Genomic DNA, 23,896 nt, shown 5'->3' on the forward strand with positions numbered 1-23,896 from the left:
ACAATCCAGTCATCACTACCGTGGGAACCATAGGATCCTGTGTAAAGCTAATAGAAGCCTATGTTCAGCGCTGATCTCCCAGGTGTGCAGGTGCCATGTGGGTGACATTGTTTGCAGGCTAGTTAAGTGCCCAGGCCTGGTGACCTTGTCAGTAGGTCAGTGACCCATGAAGCCTGACACCACAGGGCTTTCAAATGCGATGCATGGATACTCAGCTAGGCGCTGCCTACTAGTGGGGCGCCCACTCGAGTTGGCAACTTCATCTGAGTATCTGGCTATCCCCTTACCTCCTCACCCCTCGTCTATGCAGATTCGGGGCTATGGTGAGAACCTAGGGGACAATGCACTCATAATCAGATAAGGTGGACAAATATGCAAAAACTAGACCATCCCCTAATGCAGCTGGGCCTGTCACAGACCAATCGAACACAGCAGAGCCCTCCCTCAGCGCCATCATGGCAGCTATATGTGATCTCAAGAACAGAGTTGAACCTAAAATTGAAATTGTGACTGTGGATGTCTACTAAACACAGAATTTTAAAAAATCTCCGAGAAGTTCACTGCAGTCCAATCACATATCAACCTTCTACAATCCATGTCCAAAAAGCTGGAAAAGCAAGTCCAATACCTATTGAAACAACACACAGCTACGGCCGCCAAACCTGAAGATCAGGAAGATAGAGCACACAAAAATAACAATAGCGTGGATGGGGTCCCGGAGGGTGCGGGAGGCCCAGTGTGAACCTCTTCCTTAAAGACCCAATTTTTTAATACCCTACCTCGGCACCTCTTGAGTTTCTTTTCTATTGAGCGAGCACATAGGCCACTGATACCCCCACCCAAGCCAGATGCCCCTCCACAGATGACTATTGCCAGGATTTTCAATCACCGTCACTGAGCTGCTATTCTGCAGGCCCCTCTCCTGCAGGGACCTGACCTATGAGAACAAGACGATTCACTTCATTCCAGATTTCACGCTACAGGTGCAATGCTGTATCAAGCTTTGATGAAGTTAAGAAGGTACTCCGAAAGAAAGAACTGAAATACATGATGCTCTACCCTGCAAGGCTGAGGGTAATAGAAAAAAAATGATGGCACTTTACCACACCAAAGGAAGCGTGGGATTGGTTGAAGGGATGGTGTACTCCTAGATATCGGAACCACAGAGGAGCGAGGAAGGGGTGCCCAAATAGAGAGCAGGAGGGCGACCAATCTGAACACACTGTGGAGCTGTCAGCGAAGGGGGCCCCTAGGAAAGACTGACTGGTTGACTTGATGGCCCTGCAGCTGTGATCTTCTGTCTGGTGGACATACTGGCTAGGTGGAAAAGACAATAAAGGTTGGATACCGATTGCCCTACTCAGGAGTCTGGTATTTTGGGGTGTGTGGGCCTGCAGGGTGGGGGCCGTGCTTGTTCTCTGGTGGAAGGGGGGGTGCTTTTAGGTTTTCAACCTGTGTAGACATGATAACCTTGATATGTGACTGGGGTACCAGTATAAACTTGAAATTGTTTGGCTTGTCAAGGCGACGCCGGTCAACCCTAGATAGTCTCAAGTACAGAGTTAGGGTGCAAGCGCTCTGCAAGTTGGGCAGCTGGGAGTTCTAAGAGTGCTGTGCAGGGTAGCAGGGAAGGAGGAGTTCATTTGGGGACATCAGTTTTGTTCTACAATGGGTGTGTTTCTTATTTTTATTTGATCTGGCTCAGTATACAAAAGCACCAGGGGACAGGATAAAGGGACACTTGGAAAGTGGTGGTGTGGGTTTATTCTACCATCTCACGCTGGTATGGGTTGATCTACCCTCTGATACACCATGGAACCACGCTCTCAAGTATCCCCAAAGGTCATGCCATGGAATATCAATGGCCTGGGAAGCAAAATCAAATGCATAATAGTGTTACAATATATCTGCAGACACACCCCAGACTTAGTCCTCCTACAGAAAACCCACTTGAAAGGTAATCACTATAAGGCCATGGATCGGTTTGGGTACACCCTGTTGGCGCACTGGGGTTTCCCCTCCAACTCAAGGGGCAAAGGTATCTTTACTAAAACTTTAATACCTTACATCCCACAACGCACATGGAGCAACCCCCACGGGCAGTTTGTGGCACAGACTGGTGCATGGGATGGCTGCATTTGTTCGGTCTGTGTGCCACGAGACTACATACAGCGACCATTCCCACACTTTCTGCTCTCTTGCTGGAGATACCTTCTGGTGTGCTTATACTTGGGGATGACATGAACGCGATAATGGACCCAGGGATGGATAAAGTGACCAAATCTCCCAGTGGGACTAAACTCACTCTGCTGAGGGCTTTTGTAGATGCAAAGGGACTGACTGACTGATCTGTGGTTGGACCATAATCCCACTGCTAGACAATACACATATCTCTCTGCTGTACATGGTAGCCAATCCCGAGTGGACCACATATTCAATCAGTCAATCAAGTTGTGTTTGTAAAGTGCGCTAATTATCCCAGGGCTATCCAGGGGCAGTGCTGCACATCTCACCGAGCTCCACAAAACCCAACGCCCACATGCTGGCCAGTTTTGTGGAGCATCAAACAAAGCAATTAGGCATTTCAAATCACTTCCCTGTGAAAGTGTTGCTATGCGGACCTATTAAGGACATGACATTGCCTCCTAGAATAGACCTGTGGTATTTGAGCGATAGAATGTTCCAAGATAAAGTTAGGGAATGGACAGACCAATATTTCCATGGGAATAATAGTACGGTTGCCTCTGCCTGTCTTATGGGAAGCCTTTAAGGCAATAATTTGCTGCCACACTCTGATTGGGGGGAAGAAGAAGACACAACAGATGAGATGCGAGGCACTAGAACGAGAGATAATCGAGTTGGAAACCAGCATGCTGAGGGAGGGTTTGCCTAACTCCCAGCTGAGGCACCAGCTTTGTCTACGATAGCATGAATTAGGAGAACTGACGGAGAATAAAGTTTGCGCTTGTGCGTTAGCTACACAACAACTATATGATATTGGCGATAAGGCCAGTAAGCGGATTACCTGGCTGGATGGGAGAGACGGGAAGAGGAACTGGGTTTTAGAGATTCAGGATTCACAGGGGAGCGTACATAAAACGGGGGCAGCCATGATGGAGACTTTTGAAACGTACTATGAAGATGCATACAAATCCACGACTGATCGGTTCGGAGAAGACTGTGTCTTCTCCTTAGAGACCTTTCCCCTCCTACTCTCCCAGAGGGGGACATGGATGCCTTGAACTCAGTTTCACGACTAAGTAGATAACAGGATCTATCTGAGAGCTACAGTCTGGAAAGGTGACAGGACCAAACGGCCTGCCAGTAGAATTATATAAATGTGTTGCCGAAAGAGTAGCAGGGCACATGCTAGACATGTTTCATGAGGCCAGGGACATGGCTGTTTGCCGGAAGATCAAAGAACGGTTTCCAGGTTATCCTTAAGAAGGTTTAACCGCCTGAGACCTGTAGTTCCTACAGACCTATATCATTTTTAAATCTTGAGGCGAAAGTGCTGTCTAAGGTCCTAACTAATAGGCTAAATATGGTTATTGCCACAGTGATCCACCACGATCAGTCTGGCTTCATGCCGAATAGGAGCACCAGATTAAATCTACGATACCTCTATGATGTACTTCACATGACGGCAGCTCCCGGGACTGAGGGTGCTGTGCTGCTTTCCCTAGATGCTAGGCGAGCATTCAGTAGCATTGAATTGAGTTATTTATTTGCTGCCCTCGATTGACTGGGATGCGGTCCTCGGTTCTGTGGCTGGGTTAGACTCCTTTATCAAGACCTGATTAGTGAGAGTGAAAGTTAATGGCATGCTGTCAAGCCCCTTTGCCCTGAATAAGGGGATGAGGCAGGGTTCCCTCCTGTCTCCTATGATATTTGCACTCACGGTGGAGCTGTTGGCGACCTGGGTCCTTCAGGACTCACTCATATGGGGTATCAGAGGTGAGGGAGACTGGGAAAACAGATCTCCTTTTATGCCGTTGGTATTTTGCTCTACACCACGCAACCCCACTTTACAGTTGAGAAGATATTACATATTTTCAGCTCTTCCAAGACTACGCCTGTTATCAGATTAAGTGGGACAGGTCTCTCATATTTTCGCTTGCTGGGGGCATCCCCATTGTCACGATGAATAGCCCCGATTGTATAAGGAGGTTTTCAATATTGGGCATCTAGATAACGTGATATGCTGGGGAATTATTGAGAAGTAATCTATTTCAACAGTTAAAGCTCCTTCGCAATGATGTTGCTCTTTGTCAAATGCTCCCAGTGTCCTTAATGGGCATGACCCTCCCATGCCTTCTCTATGTTTTACAGAAGATCCCCTACAAAATACCAGTTACATTTTTTCAGATGGTTTATAGTGAAATACGTTAACTCCGATGGAATGGAGGCAGTTGGAGGATTGCTCTCTGCAAACTCCAAAGAGGGAGGAATGAAAGAGGACTTGCAGTCCGTGACATACGTAAATACTATTGGGCACTATAGGGTACTAAATTCTTGGGATGGAAGGGACAGCTGACAAACAGTACTCCGCTATGGGACAGTGACCTCCTCCGGGAGGTTGGGAACATGGCAAGGTTTTCCAAATAGGGGTTGCTAGGCATTGACTACTTGGGAGACATATGGCGAGGACAAGCTCTGCTAACATTTTAGGCTCTACAGACTGAATATTACATGGCAGAATCAGAGCGGTTTAGATAATTACAATTGGGACGCGCGCTGAGATTACATATACTGGAAGGAGAACAGCTGCCAGAATCAGCGCCACTAGAGGACCAACTATTGCTAGATACTGTAACAGACAGAGTGGCCTTTCTGACGTACAGGAAGCTAATGAACAAATCCCCCTGACCCATTTAGGGATCTGAGGGAGGCCTGGTTGGGGGATATTGGACTTCTTGAGGACGATGACTGGGTGGAGGCCATTTAGAGTCCCAGAGAGAAAGCTATACGTACCTGTTACCATTTATTACTATTGAAGATATTTCTTAGATCTTACTTCTCTGCATCCCTTCTACACCGGCTCGGAGATGTAAAACAGCCTCATGTGCTCTGGAATGTTGCATGCTGGGGGCCTTTTTCCATATATTATGGGGTTGCCCGGAAATCCAACTATACTGGAAGGGGGTGTCACAGGTTATGGTCCAGGTCACAATACTACCAGAATCACTTTGACATTCCCTAGATTCCAGGCCATAGAAACTTGTCTTCCATGAACACCCATAGACAATAATATTTTCTTCAAATCTTGTGTTTTCAGTGATATGACCATTGAAGGGGCTGATTTTATATTAAAAACAGAGCTTTGAACAATAAAATTTGCCACTGATGGGCAGTATTTCTCGCCATGTGATCCCATACCTTGCGTGTTCCTCCATGTTAAAGAACAGTAGATGTTTCAGCACCCAAGCTCATGTGCTGCATAGCTAAATGCATATAAGGTCCCAAAGGCGAGACCAATTGCATTGCAAATGCTTGTTTAACTGAGCAGGGATCGCTCAATTTCTATACTACAGCCTGGAGCATTATGCCCGGTATTGGATCAGTAATAAACTTTGAATGGTTCTGTAGATCTGCACAGGCAGAGTGGTGCCAGGTATAATCATTTACCCTCACAGTATATTACCTGTGTACTAGGTACCCGGAGAGATCAAGGAAGGTTCCCCTAGTGTTCTCCTCCATTAATATTCTCCTTAAGAGAAAATATACATCCCACTTCCATCATATAATTCAACAGGGAGAACAGGAATATTATATGGAGGAGGCAGAAGGCCTCATCCCAATGGATAATTCAGTCACTAAGATGGTGGATGCCTGAGTACTGAGGGGTGGGGAGCAGTGCTCTGGGTCCTTTTGGAAAGAATGGCTTGGGCTACATCCCTACCTGAACCCCTCCTTCGGAGAGAAGACCTGGTGTCCCCTAGTGGGGTTGATGAACCCAATAACTCTGTGGGCCAGACTCCTGCAAAGGCCCAATGCAAACAGGGGAACCTAAGGGAGAGCATGCCTTCGATAATCTGGAGGAAGTATTTGTAGCATGGCCCAAGAGCACACACGAGGACGTGGCAGGTCCACTGTATAAAATTCTGGACATGGAAGAGTAGGCCAGAGAAGTGGGCTCACATATTTCACCTGAGATTCTCTCTGGATGGGCCCAACGTGTGGTATTATATCTTGGCAATGCAAATTGCGCTGCCTCTCTGGAGAGGCACAGATCTCTGCTCATAATGATAAATCCTAAATTTGGGGACCTTGCTAGTTCTGAGGCAGGTGTTGTGACTCAAAGGGGCTTATTTGGACAATCCTTCCTGAAGGGGTTAGCATCCCAGTGTCTCTTGGCAAAACCCAATGTTCGATTAAAAAGATTCTGGCAGAAGGTTTTTAGGGGGACCCGGTAATGATGAGTTCACTCTGCTGGTTGCTTCCAGAACCAGGGCACTCTGAGAGGTCATTATTATCGATGAAGACAATTGTAGGACCATTCCCACTTCAGAGGATTCTTCCCATTAAGAGCAGCGGGTAGCAGCCGTGGCTTCAGAGGCTCCTTCCGAGGCAACAACTACTACTCCAGAAACTGATACTCTGGTAAGTCTGATCCCTTCTTCCCATAAAAGGGTAGATGTCGACCAGCGTTGTTGGCCCACAAGGTGTTACTGTTTCCAAAGACTGTGGGTATGCAAGTAGTGCACACCCTCCATCACAGATTAAGGCCATCCCCAATGGGGAAATGTTACAGATAAAACGAAACTGTAGTGATGAAACCCGATTGGATCGAGAATTGGAAACTGTAGAAAATTGATTCCAGGCCAGAGGTTACTCACAGACTGTGATTAGAGAAGCAAGAAGAAAGGTCAATAAAGTAAAAAGAACTTGCCTTTTGACAGACAACAAGAAAGCAATTAACAAAAATAGAAACAAATTGGCTTTCAACACTCCTTATACCACCATAAGCACTGACGTGTATAAGACTCTAAGGAAACATTGGCATTTACTAACAAATGACACCACTTTAAAAGGTGCATTCGGTCCTTAACCCACTATTGTCCATGAAAGAGGTCGAACATAAAGACAATATCTGTGCCGGAGTTTCATACCACCTTTGACAAATGCAACTTGGCTACCTTCAGCTCCCAATGGCTTCTACAGGTGTGGTTCCTGCTTTTAATGTCTCCACACAGAGATGGGCTCTTAAATGCTCATAAATATTTGAAGCGATTCAAGATAAGGATTAACATATATAACAAGCAGTGAAATCGCATTCAGTATACGATATACATTTGAGCTAATTATAAGTTGCACATATGGCACTTGTCTATTTTTGTCTATAAATAGAAAGAAATGCCCATAATAATATTTTAGACTTGTGAATTTAAGGATTCATTTCAGAACTGAAAGAAACCTCAGTCCGCTCTCCATTCCTATTACTTTGGAGTGTAGAAAGTTAAAAAGATGGTGCCCGCGAGTCAAACGCGCGCTGCTGCCGGTTACGAGGTGCACAGATTTATTTATTTATTTATTTATTGGGCTTTTAAAGCGCGACAGCTACCCAAGAAGGGTTTCCCGGCGCTAAGAGATATTTAACCACATGAGCAGAACGAAAGACTCTGGGGAGAGGCGGGAGCAAGTTACTGGTTAAAAAGCCAGGTCTTAATGGCTTTGCGGAAGTGGATATAGCGGGTTTCCAGGCGTAGGTGCTGAGGGAGGGAGTTCCAGAGCTTGGGGCCCAGTAGGGAGAAAGATCTACCCCCCATCCTCACTAGGCGTACTTTGGGTACACAGAAAAGGCCTTGAGATGAGGATCTCAGGCAGCGAGCCGGCGTGTAGGTTAGCACGAGGGCTTGTAGGTATCTGGGGGCATTGCCCCGTTTGATTCTGTGCATAAGGCTAAGTGTTTTGAATTTGACCCGGTTATCAATTCGTAGCCAGTGGAGTGCCTTAAGGTGACCGGACATGTGTTCCCTTCTGTGGCACTTGCAGAGCAGTCTTGCTGCAGCGTTCTCCACCAGTTGAAGGCGACGCATGACTGCCTGTGGAGACCCTAAGTAGAGGACATTTCCGTAGTCCAAACGGGAGGTGATTAATGCGTATTTATTCAGGCAGAAAAGATCGGATAATAATGGCTTACCTTGTGGTTATGTGCAACCTTTCTTTATTGACAACACGTTTGGGAGGATGACTCGGTAACAAATATTTTGGGACTTGTTTCGTTTTGTTTATAGAGAGGACGTATCAAGGTCCTACATGCGTGGATGAGTTTAATTTCCTCCATGGTTCACGACGAAAATTCCCACGAGTCACAACAGGGATTGATATGACTGCCAGTCGGGCCGTTTTTTTACATCATTCATTGGTAAGTTCTATTGTGGGTAATGACAGGGAGCAATCGTATAGGGTTGTGGTCTGGTTTTTGGTCTGGCTGTTAAATATTAGTTAATCTCTAGGTTTTTTTTTGTTTTTTAAATGTTTGCTCTCCATTTCTTTACATTCAGGAATAATCACGATCTAATGCACATAATTGAAACATTGAGATCTGAGACATGAAATTGGACTCAGCATATTGAATCTAAGGTGAGGTTTCTTACATTGGGTTTGTTTTCTAATATAATGGCCGGGTACATGAGGATATATATGTTTCCTCTGTATCCATGTGGCCTGTGATAACAATAGGTGGTGGCTTATCTATGGATAAAACTATACAAATCCTTTTAATCTTAACCAATTTCGTACATGGGTCGTTTTTTAATTCACTTGGAGTAAACCACCACACAGGGTGCATTCTCCTCTTTTCTAAATTAAACAAATACCATGTTTATATCTGGGTTTGAACATTCTGGAATTCATTCTGCTACTACAATCATCTGGGGCATCATTAGGTGTGAATTTCTTCACGGATCTTTGGTTCTTGGCTAACTTTAATGCACATTCCTGTCTTTTTTCTTCTTTTTTTCTTTCTCACCTTGCTGTGTTTAAAACACAATAATAAGGGCATTTGTTTATTTGGTATGAAAAACTGTATAATGTAATACGGCATACAAACAGTTAGTACATATGTTTTTGCAGCCTTGAGAAAGCACAGGGGGGCGAAATGTACGTCGGCTGCTGCTGAATTCTATATGTAATGAAATGGAATAAACCAAACAAAGGGACCTGACTCAACAATTGTTGTGGAATTCTTCTAGAGGACATTCGTTCCGACTGGTTGAACCACAGAGTTTTGAAATTGGATGATAGTTACAACCATTTGGTGTACTATGGTGTTTTTTTGTTGGACACAAGTGGTGTTAGTTAAGTTGAGAAGCATGGGTCTTACAAACTGTCAGGAGTTACCACTTGAAAGTGTACATCTTGCCTAGGCAGGTGCAAAAGCTGAAACCTATCATTTTCTCAGCAGAGAATGTCAAGTTAATAGACCAAGAGATCACAGAGTTCTAACAAAGGTGCAGTTGCCCAAACAAGACCCCTTCCCAGAGGGTTTGTAAGCAACCTCTTTTTGGTCCAGAAGTACATAGGATATTTTCCAGTAATATTCGACGGTTCAATAAGAGGATAGACTTTTGGGATTTCAAGATGGAATGGATCTACTTTCTCAGGGACATCTGCTGAGAAGGGGACTGGACTGGATAGTGCGCCTCGCGCTGACCGATGCCTACCTGAAAATTGGGATTTTCAGACACCAGCACAGGTTCCTGCAATATACATGGAGATTTTAAAAAAACGTAAAAATGTATGGCTTTGCGTTTTGGCCTCTCCTCAGCACCGTAGTGTTTCAAAAAAGTGTTGCGGCCTGATATGGAGTTTCTTCCTTTAAGGGAGGGTAAGGCTGATAGTTTACCTAGACAATCTGATCATGGACCAATGTCCTCTTCGACATATGGATCACCTACAGATGACGGTGTCACTCCTCTAGGACCTGAGATTTATTATTAAATCGAGAGAAATCAGAACTAAAACCGCCCCAGACCATAGTCTTTTTGGGCTTCATGGTGGACAAAATTCAAACTATCCTCAAATTGCCACCAACAAACATAAAGAACAAAAAGAAAGAACTACAACAAGCATTGGCAAACCCCAAGATATCTATCTGCCAGTTTGCCCGCCTGGTGGGACTTCTAGCTTCATTCATTCAAGTCATATTTTCTGGTTCTCTACACTACAGTGCCATGCAAAGATTGAAGACCTCCCACCTTGGAAGAGGATTCAAGTATTCACAGCTGGTTTATTTTACGAAAGAAGACAGAGAAGAGATTAACTGGAAGTTTCAACACATGGAGGCATGGGACATCAGGGTGATCTTTGGAGTTGCGCCAGATCTGATAGTGGAATCATACAACAGCAGGATAGCCTACGGGACCAGATGTAGAGAGTTATCTAAAGGAGGAAGGTGGTCAGAAAAGAACTAGGGAACTTCTGGACGGCTCTTTTACAGTAAAATTTTGCATGAAGGGCAAGGAGAGATGCAGGACAAGGCGAGATGCTGCGTGTAGCTGGAGATGGCCCATATTTTGGTAATAAGTTTCATAAATTGCCCTATGATGTAGCCGATAAAGGCTCGTCTTTGAGATGGCCAAGTTCTTTTGGCATTTCTGCCTCGACCATCAGCGGTGACAGCGCATTACCTGCGAGGTCAACAGAATACTTTTCGCAAACTGACACTGGTACTATCTATTTCCAGGACACCAGAGCTCCGAAATCACACACCAAGGTGTTTCAGGCACTCATTTATTTATTTGTATTGCGCAACTAATACCCTGAGGCGTCTAGGCGCTTGACATTCAACCTCATAACATCACTGAGATTCTGTAAAGGCTTGGGTCAAGATATGAGAAAATATACAGTAAATAACCAGGTCTTTAAACCTTTCCTGAAGGAAAATAGGTTGGGTGAATGTTTAAGCTTGATAGGTAGACGATTCCACAGTCTGGTTGTGATATTTATAAAGCTTTTACCACCCCAGTTTGAGAGTCGGGGTTTGGGGACCTCCACCAACTTATGTTTTTGAAGTTCCGGAGGCATAAAAGGAAACATTTTCTTCAAAATGTTCAATGTATGAAAAGTGGATGATGTCATCGCTTTCACGTGATGGGAGAAGAACAGGGTGGTGTCAAAAATGACTCCCAGGTTTTTCGCCTTCGTGGCTGGAAGGGTTAATTCCGTAGGCCCCCAGTCAGAGGACCAGAAGGACGAATCTCTGCCGTAAAAGTAGAACCTCGGTATTATTAGAGTTCAGCTTAAGGCAGTTCTCTGACAACCATCTACTCACCTGTCGCATACAGGCATGAAAGTCGTGAGCTGTGTCCTGAATATTATTTGAAATAGAAACAATAATCTGGGTATCGTCTGCATATGACACCATGGCAAAGCCATGAGATTTAATCAGTCTGGCTAGGGGGACAACATACACATTAAAATAGGGTTGGGATGAGGGGCGTGCCCTGTGGGACCCCACATGGGAGCTTGAAGCTCTGGGACCTGAAGCCGTCTGCTTCCACAAATTGTTCATGATCCGTAAGGAAGGATTTGAAAAGAGAAGGGCTGCAGCTGCTATGTCTATTTCTTGGAAGCAGTTTATCAGGAGGCTGTGATCTACTGTATCAAACGCAGACGAAAGATCCAGTAGTATCAGGGCAGCCATGCCTCCATTATCCACTGAGCGCCTGATCTCTTCTGACGCAGTGATCAATGCAAGCTCGAGCTATGTTCACTCCGGAAACCATACTGTATTGAGTCCAAGATATGGTTGTTATTAATGAATGTGGATAGTACTTTGTTCATATATTTTTCCAGACGTTTGGCTGGTAGAGGCAGGTGAACAATTGGACGGTAGTTACCTGGATCTATTTTATCCAAGTTCGTTTCTTTTAAAAGTGGTAGAATAGAGGTCTTTTTCCAGATTTTAGGGTAAGTTCCAGTTTTAATGGCTTGGTTAAATATCTCTGTAAGTTGATGGGCGACTACACAGATAGGGACCTTCACAAGGTCTTTTTTGCATCTAGACTAGATCACCAACTATCAAGGTATTACAGTTGGAAGCTAGACGCAGCAGCGATGGATGCCTTTTTACAGGAGTGGACAACAGTAGACGCCACGTTCAGTATGATCACGAGAGTGGCAGGGCGAACGACAAGACAGAAAGCAAATCTGATCCTGATCACCCCTTATCTGGAGATCGGAAGTGTGGTTCCCTGGGCGGGGGTGGGGAGAAGGCTTCTCCAACTTCCATTCTGTTGATGCCACCTAGCGCTTCATCCATATAATACATATGTCGTTCTGGATTATTTCCAAGCCAACCTGTGCCCTGTCCGGAGGGACCATCACAGTCTTTGCATCCATGAGAGTCTATGTTTCCGCAGGCTTTCAAGCGCTGCAGAGTGACTGAAAGGCAGTATTCTAAAGCCTTACAAAACTGGGTAATAAATACATCAGTGCTTGGACGGCCACTTCCCTGTGTACTTTTGTTGCAGCTGCACTGAGTTATGCCCAAACTATTTCCACTCGGCTTGTTTGTAAATGAACACAGATCTTGTGCCTCTCACGTGAGTTCTCCTTCGAGTGAATGGTAAAGAACATACATTTGGGGAAAAGCGTCATCAACGTCATTTAGGGGTTGCCAGTGGTCACAGCTGTGACCCCCAGTTTGCCCCTTGTGACCCCTGGCCCCGCCTTCGTGACCCCTGACTTGCTGTTTTCACCCAATTTTTTATTACACTAATAGTGAATAATGAAACATTATTCACTATTAGCGTAATACAAAATGGAGCACAATTAGCCAGAGTATATTCCCTGGCAGTTGAGGTAAGTAAAAAAAAATGCTTTGAAATGTATGTTGTGTGTGAGCTTGCGGGTGAGTTTGAGAGAGAGAAAAAACCCCACAGGTATGATTTACTTTCGGCTACCCCAGGCATTTTGATGAATTGACGTTCATGGCAAGCATTCTCCCTTCTAGCGAGGGTTGTAGTTCTTTTCCAAACCTGGATGCTGTTTCATCCAAACAAACTATCACCCTGCCATGGCTACAGAGCACCCTGGACTGCATAGCGTCTTGCATCACGATAGTGCTGATGGTCCATAACAGGACGCAAGTATGATATGATTTAGTTGATGTGTTGCCTTCACAGGCTCTTGGTTTTTAGGCTCTGAACAGGGAGCCAGATGCCACTGTGATCATGAAGTTAAGACGTCAGTTGAAGGCTTGGGACTTAACACGATTCATACCATGACCAGCCATTGGAGTTTTGTACCCGATGGACCTGTCTCACATTTGATGAAACTACCTCATCTTTTCCATATTTGTTATACCAGGAAGATCTGCTTCCTCAACCAGAAGTTGTCCGTTCATAAGGTCTCCACCGTCTACATTTTCTTCTTGAAGTTGTTCACAGGGACTGTGGTCTACAAGTTATAGAGTCCTGGGGGTGTGGTCATGGTGGGGTGGAGTCGTATACACAGGTGATTTTCAGCCTCCACAAACCTGTTAAGGCTGGAGTTTCCTTCTAAAAGCAGTGTTGCACTTGCATATTTGGAATATCATGCAACCGTCTTAGCACTGCCAGCGTGTGCTTGAAGCGGATGCAACGAAATGTCACTAAGGTAATATCAGTAGCTAGATAGTTACGCGTTGTTGTGCACTTTGTGCATAGAGTAATGCATTCGAGAACTACCCCTTTTAAAAATAAAATAAAACTATGCCCTGAATAAAGCTCAAGCACCGCAAGTGAGCGCACAGCATGAAGCTGGTTGTGCGAGACCAGAATTCATGAGAATACAAAGTAGGAAATGGTTGGGTTTCAATTATGATATAGAAAAAATAAGCAGGGAGAAAATATTTAGATAAAAAGAAGCCTTAAATTGCTCTTGAAAGAGAAATGCGTAGTAGGCTCGTTTATTTTGAGCCTAAGTCAGTTCTCCGTCCTGCTCTCAAAAGTTCAGATAATAAAGGGAGCAGCCAATATCATCCCGATCTTCGAGACGGGTTAATTAATGCCACGTTTTTGCGTACCCTTCAAGTTCATGGGCGGGTTTCTCTGGTGTTAGTGTCCCCACAGCCTCGAGTCTTGTGGCTTCGAGGTGCCCCCGATGTGCCGCGATAGTCCGTCCACCCGCCCGGAGTTGGGGCCCCGCTCTCAGGTTAGTATTCTTGTCACATCCTTCAGGAATGTCCAAGTTTACCGGGACTCGGGTTATAAAGTCTGAGAGATTGATATCCATGCCGCCTTCTGGTTGGCCCCGGGTACCCTCGAGCCCCGTGGGTCGCCTCCCGTGGCTGTGGGTGAGGGGCATCGCGCGCCATTCACGGCTTCCATTGAAGTGGGAGCGCGGGTTCATGAGGCTGGTGGGGGGGACTCCAGACCCACTTCAGCCACGTTATCGGAGGCTTTATACGTCGGTCCGTTTGGTGGTGTTTGGAGTCTGAGTCATACTCGTGCCGCGGGTGTCCGATAAGCGCTGGCATCGCCGCGCGCTCACCTGCGCACCGCACGCGCCTCCTGAAGGGGCATTACTCGGCGGACGTTAATCCAGCTTCAAATATTGAACAGGTAATTCCTGTTCAGAGCCCCGGGTGGCAGCGCCGGGCCGGGAGGTTGTTGTTCGAGCCCGGGTCAGGTGGCGCAGAGGTCCCCGAGGGATCGCCGCGTCGGAGCGGCTGGCATTGTGTGCCTGCGCGGCGCGGTGATTAGTCATCTGCCGGGGCAGCGGCTGACAGCTGGCTCGCAGTCCGGCTCCCGTCATGGCAGCGGCCGCTTGCGTGGGAGCGGGCACGCGCTGACGCCTGCTGGAGGCCCCCTCCGCGCGCCGGAGCCCCCCCGGAGCGGCATGCCCCTCCTCGAGACGCCTCCAGCTTGACACGGCGCAGGTAAGCCTGTCCGCTGCTCTGTCGTCCGCAGGTAAGCCTGTCCCGCTGCTCTGTCGTCAGGCGTGAACCTTCTCCCTGGACTTCCTGAATCACGGGCAGGAGGTAGGGCGTCCCTCAGCACAGAGCAGGTCTCATTGCACGCCATTAAGAGCCGCACTTGGGCAACAGATAGGAAGATACCCCTTTCAGGTGTAACCCTCCATCTTCCAGTTACTCTGTGCAACGTATGTGCTTGTGAATTTGAACTTTTCAGGGACTGGTATGTTTGGTTAAGTGTGGCACCTCTCTGTTACTTTTCAAGTGACATCCGTGTCTTGCGACTGGCACATTAATGCATTGCCCTTCAAAAAAAGCCACGTGTAAATGTTTAAACTGCACCGGTCTGGCTTTTGGCAATTTACAGAAGTAAGAACATGAGATTAAAACATGCCTCACGCTTACAAAGGGCAGAGGGAAGGAGGGGGCGAGCAGCCATGCTGATTGCTCAACTAGTTAATCATTGATGGGGGAACGAAAAAGTAATCGAGTTAATAATTCCACGTGCATGTTTTGGGGAGTCTTACTAACAATCCATTGCATTATCTGCACCTTTTCTGGTGTAGTTTTTCCTATCTATTAGGATTGTGCTTGCAAACCATATCTATGAATCACTAAAATAAGAATAGTCCACACCTTTAGACCCGACCCGTGTGTGGATCTACAATTCATTGACTTAAAACACACTGCACCTTAGGTTTATGTGTGTGGATTGTATTGAATGGCAGTCTCTAGAATTCAGTGACATGGAACAGACTAGACTGTACCTTAGATCCTTGTCTGACAGTCTTGGACGCATGTTTCAGAAATTAGGCACAATACTTTACAGCATGGGCATGTTTGCATTTAGTGGGAATGTTTGCATTGAGTTTCAAGTGTAGTACCAACGGCAGATTTGGAATCCTCCGAGGTTTAAGGACCTCAAATGTGCAACTAAGGGCCTGCGTTGAAGCTCTACCATGCTGAAGCTAAACCAATGTGAAAGATGCAACGGTTACTTAGTTACTAGTCCAGCAAGTGGCTGGTCTCGCCATTGCCCACTCTATCATTTAGGATTCCGTTTTCCTACTTGGATGATGCATTAATGATTTCCGTAATTAGCAAAGATTAATTTGACCATCCATTTGGATTTTTAGATGGGGAATGTACAAAGTTTTATATATTTTAATTGGGTGAAACAGTTTTTATATTTGTGCTTGTCTTTCTAGCAAAACTATAATATGTGTATATCCATTGGAACTCTTATTAATTTCCCAACATGGGAATGGATGCCTTAAATCATCTGAGGAAGATGTGTAAAACAAGCTTGATGTGTGAAATGTGATGCACACACCCCTAATTTGGCTTACGCACACATCACACACACACACACACACAAAACACTTTACAAACACATCCCATTATCCTTCACACTCGTAACGCTCCCAACCTACCTTCATAATAAAACTCAACACCCTCCTTCTCCTTCACACTCCGATCATTCACAGATACAAACCCCTTACTCACTCACACAATAGCACTCCATTGTTTTTCTCACCCACTTTACTGTTTGACACATACACAAGTGCCCCATACAGAAACGCACATAAATCATTCCACCCTCCCATACATAGAACACCCTCTGTCTGATTCACTTACAAAATACCTAGCTCCACTTGCATTTCACCTTCCCATCTAATTTCAAACACATATACACCCATCCAGCATTATAGCTTTCCACCATGCCCCTCAGTGCATAACCATACCACTCTTCTCACACTTTGTCTCAAGCACACCTCTCCTACCTGACAGCTTCACTCTCTGGCACACCTTACACTCGATCTGTCTCATTGTGATGAACCTCTAGATGCCTACAGGGTCAGACTCTGGGATGCTTTGTGACCTATGCTGAGAGCATAACCAACCCACCACCATCCAGCACACCCTCCAACACTCCATCCTTCGTAAAACACCCTTTCCTCATTTACCTGCAAAACACCCTGCAATGAATTGCTAGTGAGAAGAACTGCCCCTCACCCCCAGAAACCGCACATGAAAAGAGCTATCCTTCACCTACCCTGTATCACATGTGTGAACAGATTTCCTCTCCTGTTTTGGGTCGTGCATGATAACATCCTAACTGCTGACCTCTGAGATCTGTTGTACCTAAAGGGTCCATGCCAGGAGCGCATGTGAAAATGAACCCATCACGATCAGTCTCATCGCACCTAACTCCCACAGCACAGGGCTCACCAAACTTCTAATGTCTCAACCCATACATCCCTCTAAATCTAATCCCAGCATACCGCCCTTTGAAATGGGGATCTGCAGTATCATTTACTGCATTGCACATCCAGCATTAACGCAGTGCTAGAGCAGGATGAGGAACACGGACGTGCTCTTACAGTGCCCCTCTCACCTCCCTGGATTAGTGGATAATGCATTTGTTTGTGTATTTCCAATGAAAAGACATACATGATTTAGGATTTTAATGTCATTTTTTGTCTTCTCCGATAACCACTAAATCCACGCACAATTTGGTTGGCAGTCTATGAAAAAAATAAAACAGAAAATTTGGTTTGCTCAATAACTGCTTCAGTGAACTGAATCGGTAGGTAAAAATCAGTAAAGATTTAAGTGTACTGTATTGTGTTCAGTTACATTTGAATAGCAGTTTATACATTGGCCAAGGCACCAGGACACGTTGTTGGACTCCAAGCAAGCTACTCTCTAGATTGTGCTTGGTAGGAAGGGTGTGAGCTTTTAGTGTGGTCCATGTAAGTAGAGTTTCGGTATAGTGGGTGATAACCATAGTTATGCCATTTTGTGGCATATATTACTGCACCTGAGCATGTAGTGCAGTAAAAAGGAGTAAGAGGATGTTTAAGCTTATAAGCGGATCTGTCTGGTTGCAAGACTATGCAAATCTAAGTGTGGCCTATGTGGGTAGTTTTTTGTGTCATCTTGGATTGGCAGTGGACCATGACGGATGCAAATATTTTTTTCTCCTTCATTCATTGATTTTTTTTAAATAGTCCTTATATTTGTCTGAATAGTGGCTTTAGCCCCAGATGAAGGTAACGTTTGTAGTGCTCCCCTGCCCCCTATATGCACAAACATCCTTGTCTAAGATGGTCGATCATCTGTGATAGTTGACAGTGTTTGTTCAGAGGAGCAATCAAATACCTAGAGCTCAAGTCCTCACTTTACGTGCCAATTTTGCAGCCATTTGTTCGTCACATAATGGTGAGAAATGGCTGCACAACAGGTGTGGGCGCCCCTATGAATGAGATCCTTCAGCAGTTGCTTATTTGGTTTCCCTGACAGCTAGTTCCTTGCCATATTTGTCATGGCTGCAATTTTTCATCGTGGGTTCAGTTAAGGTAAAGACTCAAGGGGCAACGTATGACTGACATAGGCCTTGCACTAAGTAGATAAATAGCGAAAGATGCATTTTCAGACTGGGATGTTTTGAATTATGCATCCCTGATGCTGCTAAAACATTTACTAAGCTCGTTCAAAAAGCAGTTTGTATTGAGGTTATAAGAAGATGCTATGTTGACGCATTAGGAAGCAGCATTACAACAGAGGCATTGTTTCATGTGTGCGGACATTGGATTGTTTAAAGCATAATGGATTTGGGCATTAACTTTTTTAGAGAATAGTTTTTAGAATCAGAAATTGTATGTAGCTGGCATGGGCATCTTCGGCTTTCTTTTCATGGATCATGATAGAAACAGGGTTGGTGAACCATGAGAAATGTCAAATTTGACGTGCGAGTGCTAGGCAGCTGAGCGTGTGCTAGGCAGCTGAGGGTGTGCTTGCTCAGTAAACTAGGACTACTTATTCTGTAATCTGCTTTTGATCCCACTCTGGACCTTATCTTAAGTAGTAATTTGTGTGGCACACATTTGCTATTTCTGGGTTCTGGCACATTTAAGTGTCCGGCATCACATCTGATCAGCCTTACTCTGAGAAAGACCATTGACCAGTTTGTGGAACCTCTGGTGATCTAGTGTTCCTGAGTGCATCATAGGTCAACCACATTCATATTGCTCTAGTGGGTATGTCATGGACTGTGAATGAGCTCCAATTGGAACTCTTAAGTTTTCTTTATCTCTTCTTGCTCTTGCGGTGTAAAGTTTTACCCGTCTTCATTTGGTATAGTCTTATATTCATATCCATTGTATAAGTTTTTCATTCAATAATTTTTGCTTGCTGAAGTGTTTTTGGTTTTGCTGTCAATCTTAATACTAAAGCAGCAATACCCAATGAGAGAATGTGGAGGGATTTATTCAGAAGACCACGATATTGTGTCTAGATCAACATAATAGAGGTTGGTAGGCATCCTCTAGATGCCAAGGTTAACCAAAGTACATTATCAGTTGTTATTGGACCCAAGCATCAAAAGGCCGTGCAAAAACTACCGAGCGATAATTAAAAGAAAGATGTCAAATGAACGTGCGACAGCTTTTACCTCTCTTGCCCTTGTTTCTGTTGTTTCGCAAAAGGTTTGCTGTTAAGTTCACCACTCTTGCTACCGCCTTGTTTATTTAATTGTATTTGTAACGTGCACATGCACTTTCTGGGACCAGTTCAATGCACTGTAACTGTTTTTAGTCGGTAGATACAGGTGACTGACTAATTCGAATGCATTTTATTGTAGGGGTTATTCATTTCTGTTTCTGTCTCGCTAGTTGTATAATGAGTTTATTAAATCATTTAACTTGAACTCTGGAGGGTAACAGCTGAATAGACACTTAAATGTACGCATGTCTATATTTTCTGTAGTTTGCTTGGTGCACTGTAAACATACTAGTGCGCATTGAGCCATCAGGGTCGTTTAGGGTTTTGCTGCATATTGTTCAAGTGGTGGGCAAGAGCACTTATTTTTCATCATCAGACTGCGACTCACATTAAGAAAGAACTAGACGGAAAAGGGAGCTGGGTAAGAAGAGAAAGGTAGGAAATAAGTAACAAAAGGAGAAAGAAGGCAGTCTTGAAAAAGAATCTGCAGGCCGGAGTTAAAAAGGCAGGAAGGGTTGGTGATGGAAGAAAGAGTTAACAAGGTTGAGTTAAGTCAACCACGGCATTTGGCAGCCCTGGCAGTGAGCTCCTAAGTTAAACACTGCTGCATGGCCACTAAACGATATACATGTATTACTTTCTCCTTTACTGCGCCAACCGTTTCACCCAGATAAATTGCAGGCCATATTCATAGTTTGGTCTTCCAGGTCGAACTTTGATTTGTGGTCATTCTTACAATGACAGAAGCCTGGCCTCTTCTTTAAAAAGTGAAGCATAAATGGGAATGCTCTTTTAAGTTCTCCATTTCAGACATATCTTTGTGAACCAGTGGACCTGTAGTTCTCCTGGAACGTGTCACTATTTCTGCCTACTCGATGTTCTCCTAATACCCGATCCTGAGTTTGCCGCCATTGATTAATAGATCAAGACACTGATTAACAAGCATTGGTAAAGCCAATAGATCTCGCGTTTGTGAGAGCTATTGGCTTTGCCAATGTCTTAGCCATGTTGAACAGCAGTTTGGCTTCTGTTGAGCATGGCTGAAAGTGATGGAGAGTTGAGTTGCGTACAACAGAGTGGCATAGAGTGAATTGAATTGGCGCAGAGGGGCATAGAGTAGGGTGGCGTAAAGTGCCGTGGAGTGTCATACAGTGGGGTGGAGTAGAGTGGCCCACTAAACTATCCACATAAAATACAGTTCTGTGATCAGCATGGTACACTTTCTTTGCAGGAGGGAGGCATATTTACCCTCTTCACTACTTTGATGAGTCAGAACTGCTACCAGACAACAAAACCCTGATCACTCTCCAGCAGGATTATTAATTGCCAGACTTATCTTGACAGTTTTATTGTAGCCTGAAAACTGTCCAACATGCAAGAAACTATGCAGCGGGTAATGTTTAACTCCTAATATATTTCAAAACACAGCATCATCCACAGTCAGTGCCCGGTGCAGCTGCACCGGTCGCACTGCCCTAGAGCTGACCCTGCAGTACGTCTTGCAGCAGAGCACGCGCTGTGTAGGCAAGACCTAACAATGAAAGGCTGTACCAGCACTGCTACATGACAGCAGTCGAGAGTTGCTGCATCACAGAAGAAATACTAACATTGGCAAGCCACCTTCCTACGCCCTTTCCGTGCCCCTACTTATGCATAGAAGCCAGTTGGTAAAATAGAAAATGTAAAGCCCTTCAAGGAATGCTCTTGGCCAAAGCATCTACTGCTGGAACACGTCGCTTGTAGAAGCTTTATTCGATGGGAGTTGGGTCTCGAGAGTGTTGCAGCCAAGGACTGCATTTCAAATATTGAACTACAGCAGGGGGAGAATATGCATTAAAATATGTTTCGTAAACTCCTCCTCCTGGGTCCTTTCTGTTGGTGTCCCAACATGGTATTCACCGTTTTCCTCCCCTGTTCCGAGTTTTGTGATGGCAGCTATTCTCTGTCCCATTTTATTTACCTGTGAAGTTATTGTGACAAACAGTGACTTGCTGACGTTGTTTTAGAGAGATTAAATTGTATTATTATAGTGGAGATTTCAGTAACAATATTCAGAATCGTTTTTTCAAGACGTTGTGTGTCATGACACAAAGAATTGAAGCGCCTTCTCATAGCTGGAGCACAGTCCATTCGGGGAACTATGTAGGATGATCTCATTATTTATGAGCTCTGACATAACCTATGAGATCTCTCTGAAAAGAAGGGTATATAGAGACGAGCACAAGCTTCTCCATATCAGGGCATTGATGTTTTAGCTTCAAATCTACCAAATCTAGAGAAGCTCAAACTTTGTAAGTTGATGTCGTAATGTGGATGACCACCTGTGGTCTAATACAGCATTGCTTCAAAAACCTGAAATGTGAGAAATGCTCCGCGTTAAGTTTTTCACAATTTACTTTTTTGCAAATCATAATGTTGTACATTAAATTAAAAAAAATCTAAATAAAAGAATGGAATACAATACATATTTTTCGTCAGCCAAAACATTAAAAAGCACACATTTAAATAATTGTAGCTGGTTGAATTATAGGATTAATGACTACTCGGTGATTTTTTTTTTTAAACATTTTGTATAATCAACTTTCCTTCAATTAGATTTCAGAACAACTTCAGCTGCTTCTCAGACACCTCAGTTCTGAACATCCGTATGATTACCATTCCGACATGTAAATGTTAAAAGAAATTTAAAAAAATACCAGAGCAGACCATTTAAGTTATTTGTGACTTCAGTTAATCAGGCAAAATAAACATGCAAAGTGCTAACAAAATATGAAGGTCGATTATTGTTATATCTAAGTCTTCAGTGGCAAATTAAATTGGAGAAAAAACAGCATCTCCGATGGATGACATTTTCTGAGAGCCTGTTGCTCGCTGCGAGTATATTTCTAGAGTTTGTTCAGTGCTTACAGTACGGTGTCCTAGAGTTAAGCATGCTCTCATTTTAGTGACGCAACCAGATGCTACTGATCAGGTGTTCTCATTATGTAGAAGGATTGCAAATAGCCTTTGTGGGCATAAGAACCAGAGCTGAACAGATCTTGTAATGACTACGAGAACCTGCTCAGACTAGTCTTAAAGCTACTGTGACATGGAAGTCCGTCCAGGTCAGCCATTGGCTTACTTCACTCTGAGTGATGGCACTCTGTCCGTTCACATGGGGGATATCCACACACAAAGTAGTTCTCTTAGTGTCTGGGATTACTATGGCAATGTGTGGTGTTTTAATCCAAAAATGTTTTCCTTTTTTTAAATATTAACACGAGCCTGGACGCTTAGCCAACTATAATATTTTGTAAAAAAACATGATAAAACAGAATAAGCATTGACAAATGGCAAAGCCAAAAGGTCCGACCTATTGACTTTGCCAATGCTTGTTTATTTAAATTGTTTTGTGCATCTCGCTCATTGTACTCATTAATTTCCATTTCTTATTCGGAATACACCACTTGTGAAGATTCATTGTATTTTACAGCAGTGTTGGGCGCTATTTTCACATTATTTTTAACACCAGACACGTTGCTGGTATTTAAATTGACTGCTTGTCTAGCGTTACTTTTTTCCCAGCGATAGCACTGAACTCTGCTGTTCCTTGTTGACTGATAGCAAATCTAGAGAAGCTCAAACTTTGTAAGTTGATGTCGTAATGTGGATGACCACCTGTGGTCTAATACAGCATTGCTTCAAAAACCTGAAATGTGAGAAATGCTCCGCGTTAAGTTTTTCACAATTTACTTTTTTGCAAATCATAATGTTGTACATTAAATTAAAAAAATCTAAATAAAAGAATGGAATACAATACATATTTTTCGTCAGCCAAAACATTAAAAAGCACACATTTAAATAATTGTAGCTGGTTGAATTATAGGATTAATGACTACTCGGTGATTTTTTTTTTTAAACATTTTGTATAATCAACTTTCCTTCAATTAGATTTCAGAACAACTTCAGCTGCTTCTCAGACACCTCAGTTCTGAACATCCGTATGATTACCATTCCGACATGTAAATGTTAAAAGAAATTTAAAAAAATACCAGAGCAGACCATTTAAGTTATTTGTGACTTCAGTTAATCAGGCAAAATAAACATGCAAAGTGCTAACAAAATATGAAGGTCGATTATTGTTATATCTAAGTCTTCAGTGGCAAATTAAATTGGAGAAAAAACAGCATCTCCGATGGATGACATTTTCTGAGAGCCTGTTGCTCGCTGCGAGTATATTTCTAGAGTTTGTTCAGTGCTTACAGTACGGTGTCCTAGAGTTAAGCATGCTCTCATTTTAGTGACGCAACCAGATGCTACTGATCAGGTGTTCTCATTATGTAGAAGGATTGCAAATAGCCTTTGTGGGCATAAGAACCAGAGCTGAACAGATCTTGTAATGACTACGAGAACCTGCTCAGACTAGTCTTAAAGCTACTGTGACATGGAAGTCCGTCCAGGTCAGCCATTGGCTTACTTCACTCTGAGTGATGGCACTCTGTCCGT

General features: G+C 44.1%; 1 protein-coding gene across 4 annotated transcripts in view; it reads left to right on the plus strand.

Moving 5' to 3' along the window:
• The window catches only part of NCOA1 (nuclear receptor coactivator 1), a 1,112,411-nt gene that overhangs the window by 375,033 nt on the left and 713,482 nt on the right, over positions 1–23,896 (plus strand). The window contains exon 1 of one of the 4 annotated variants that reach the window (XM_085613080.1): positions 14,566–14,869. The exons of the other annotated variants lie outside the window; for them this stretch is intronic. The gene's annotated coding sequence lies outside the window, so the exon portion shown is untranslated. Of the gene's footprint in view, positions 1–14,565; positions 14,870–23,896 lie in introns of those variants that run through there. 4 annotated transcript variants of the gene reach the window in all.

The sequence above is a fragment of the Triturus cristatus genome, chromosome 6, assembly GCF_964204655.1.
Source record: "Triturus cristatus chromosome 6, aTriCri1.1, whole genome shotgun sequence".
In the NCBI taxonomy this organism is placed as follows: Eukaryota; Metazoa; Chordata; class Amphibia; order Caudata; family Salamandridae; genus Triturus; species Triturus cristatus.